The 2,500-nt window shown below is 47.5% G+C and overlaps 7 non-coding genes and 2 pseudogenes across 7 annotated transcripts; all 9 read left to right on the top strand.

The window, feature by feature from the left end:
- The first annotated feature begins 89 nt into the window (after positions 1 to 89).
- Positions 90 to 208, top strand: LOC138540121 (5S ribosomal RNA). Its single transcript, XR_011288179.1, has one exon. It is a non-coding gene; the product is annotated as a 5S ribosomal RNA (ribosomal RNA).
- Positions 209 to 314: 106 nt separating this feature from the next.
- On the top strand, positions 315 to 433 carry LOC138541433 (5S ribosomal RNA). The gene has a single exon (XR_011289440.1). It is a non-coding gene; the product is annotated as a 5S ribosomal RNA (ribosomal RNA).
- A 106-nt stretch (positions 434 to 539) lies between these two features.
- Positions 540 to 658, top strand: LOC138548177 (5S ribosomal RNA). The gene has a single exon (XR_011291989.1). It is a non-coding gene; the product is annotated as a 5S ribosomal RNA (ribosomal RNA).
- Positions 659 to 764: 106 nt separating this feature from the next.
- Positions 765 to 873, top strand: LOC138545174 (5S ribosomal RNA; annotated as a pseudogene).
- Positions 874 to 1,336: 463 nt separating this feature from the next.
- LOC138538887 (5S ribosomal RNA) lies at positions 1,337 to 1,455 on the top strand. The gene has a single exon (XR_011286971.1). It is a non-coding gene; the product is annotated as a 5S ribosomal RNA (ribosomal RNA).
- A 106-nt stretch (positions 1,456 to 1,561) lies between these two features.
- On the top strand, positions 1,562 to 1,680 carry LOC138540122 (5S ribosomal RNA). The gene has a single exon (XR_011288180.1). It is a non-coding gene; the product is annotated as a 5S ribosomal RNA (ribosomal RNA).
- Positions 1,681 to 1,786: 106 nt separating this feature from the next.
- On the top strand, positions 1,787 to 1,905 carry LOC138550471 (5S ribosomal RNA). The gene has a single exon (XR_011294223.1). It is a non-coding gene; the product is annotated as a 5S ribosomal RNA (ribosomal RNA).
- Positions 1,906 to 1,998: 93 nt separating this feature from the next.
- On the top strand, positions 1,999 to 2,117 carry LOC138537174 (5S ribosomal RNA). The gene has a single exon (XR_011285318.1). It is a non-coding gene; the product is annotated as a 5S ribosomal RNA (ribosomal RNA).
- Positions 2,118 to 2,223: 106 nt separating this feature from the next.
- On the top strand, positions 2,224 to 2,332 carry LOC138545175 (5S ribosomal RNA; annotated as a pseudogene).
- The last annotated feature ends 168 nt before the right edge of the window (positions 2,333 to 2,500 follow it).

Consider the following 2,500-nt stretch of genomic DNA (forward strand, 5'->3'; position numbering starts at 1 on the left):
CAGGAAGTGAGCCCTTTCTCAATTGCCTTTTAAAACTGCAAGGTCTAGCCGACTAGATGCTTAAAAGTACAAAACTCACTAGGCACAGAGCCTACGGCCACACCACACTGAATGTGCCTGATCTCGTCTGATCTCAGAAGCTAAGCAGTGTCGGGCCTAGTTAGTACCTGGATGGAAGACCGCCTGGGAATACCAGGTGCTGTAGGCTTTTTTGTACTCCAAGTTCAGGAAGTGAGCCATTTTTCAATTGCCTTTCAAAACTGCAAGGTCTAGCCGACTAGATGCTTAAAAGTACAAAACTCACAAGAACCAGAGCCTACGGCCACACCACACTGAATGCGCCCGATCTCGTCTGATCTCGGAAGCTAAGCAGTGTCCGGCCTTGTTAGTACCTGGATGGGAGACCGCCTGGGAATACCAGGTGCTGTAGGCTTTTTTGTGCTCCAAGTTCAGGAAGTGAGCCATTTCTCAATTGCCTTTCAAAATTGCAAGGTCTAGCTGACTAGATGCTTAAAAGTACAAAACTCACTAGGCCCAGAGCCTACGGCCACACCACACTGATTGCGCCCGATCTCGTCTGATCTCGGAAGCTAAGCAGTGTCGGGCCTAGTTAGTACCTGGATGGGAGACCACCTGGGAATACCAGGTGCTGTAGGCTTTTTTGTGCTCCAAGTTCAGGAAGTGAGCCATTTCACAATTGCCTTTCAAAACTGCAAGGTCTAGCCGACTAGATGCTTAAAAGTACAAAACTCACTAGGCCCAGAGCCTACGGCCACACCACACTGAATGCGCCCGATCTCGGAAGCTAAGCAGGGTCAGGCCTAGTTAGTACCTGGATGGGAGACTGCCTGGGAATACCAGGTGCTGTAGGCTCTTTTGTGCTCCATGATTAGTAATTGCGCAACTTCTCAATTATTTTTCAAATTTGGTATGTTTCCAAAATAATTGTATCCCGTTTTATAGCGGAAATGTTGGACAACATCATGAGGGCTGGAGCTACCTTTTTACATAGAATTAGCATACAGGTAGTGTGTTCATGGGTAATAAATCGACTTTCACATGTAATGCAGTACAGAGAATATTGAGTCCTTCAAGAGGCATGAAAGAAAACCATTATTGTGTTGATTGTTCTCTCCACCTCCCTGCAACAGACACAGGATGGATGAATTAAAGTTATCCTACCAGACATAGGAGTCCTGAATGGGCCCACCAGTCTTATATATCTCGCCTGATCGAGCCTGATCGAGCGATGAGCGTGGTATCATGTTGCAAGTGGCTGCATGGCTTAGCTTACTAAATGCAAATGCATAAGAGTAATATTCTTAGCATTCCTAGAGCCTACGGCCACACCACACTGAATGCACCCGATCTCGACTGATCTCGGAAGTTAAGCAGTGTCAGGCCTAGTTAGTACCTGGATGGGAGACCGCCTGGGAATACCAGGTGCTGTAGGCTTTTTTGTGCTCCAAGTTCAGGAAGTGAGCCCTTTCTCAATTGCCTTTTAAAACTGCAAGGTCTAGCCGACTAGATGCTTAAAAGTACAAAACTCACTAGGCCCAGAGCCTACGGCCACACCACACTGAATGTGCCTGATCTCGTCTGATCTCAGAAGCTAAGCAGTGTCGGGCCTAGTTAGTACCTGGATGGAAGACCGCCTGGGAATACCAGGTGCTGTAGGCTTTTTTGTACTCCAAGTTCAGGAAGTGAGCCATTTCTCAATTGCCTTTCAAAACTGCAAGGTCTAGCCGACTAGATGCTTAAAAGTACAAAACTCACAAGAACCAGAGCCTACGGCCACACCACACTGAATGCGCCCGATCTCGTCTGATCTCGGAAGCTAAGCAGTGTCGGGCCTCGTTAGTACCTGGATGGGAGACCGCCTGGGAATACCAGGTGCTGTAGGCTTTTTTGTGCTCCAAGTTCAGGAAGTGAGCCATTTCTCAATTGCAAGGTCTAGCTGACTAGATGCTTAAAAGTACAAAACTCACTAGGCCCAGAGCCTACGGCCACACCACACTGATTGCGCCCGATCTCATCTGATCTCGGAAGCTAAGCAGTGTCGGGCCTAGTTAGTACCTGGATGGGAGACCACCTGGGAATACCAGGTGCTGTAGGCTTTTTTGTGCTCCAAGTTCAGGAAGTGAGCCATTTCACAATTGCCTTTCAAAACTGCAAGGTCTAGCCGACTAGATGCTTAAAAGTACAAAACTCACTAGGCCCAGAGCCTACGGCCACACCACACTGAATGCGCCCGATCTCGGAAGCTAAGCAGGGTCAGGCCTAGTTAGTACCTGGATGGGAGACTGCCTGGGAATACCAGGTGCTGTAGGCTTTTTTGTGCTCCATGATTAGTAATTGCGCAACTTCTCAATTATTTTTCAAATTTGGTATGTTTCCAAAATAATTGTATCCCGTTTTATAGCGGAAATGTTGGACAACATCATGAGGGCTGGAGCTACCTTTTTACATAGAATTAGCATACAGGTAGTGTGTTCATGGG

Source organism: Ambystoma mexicanum, unplaced genomic scaffold (genome assembly GCF_040938575.1).
Source record: "Ambystoma mexicanum isolate Mex_15411 unplaced genomic scaffold, UKY_AmexF1_1 Mex_scaf10, whole genome shotgun sequence".
Lineage (NCBI taxonomy): Eukaryota > Metazoa > Chordata > Amphibia > Caudata > Ambystomatidae > Ambystoma > Ambystoma mexicanum.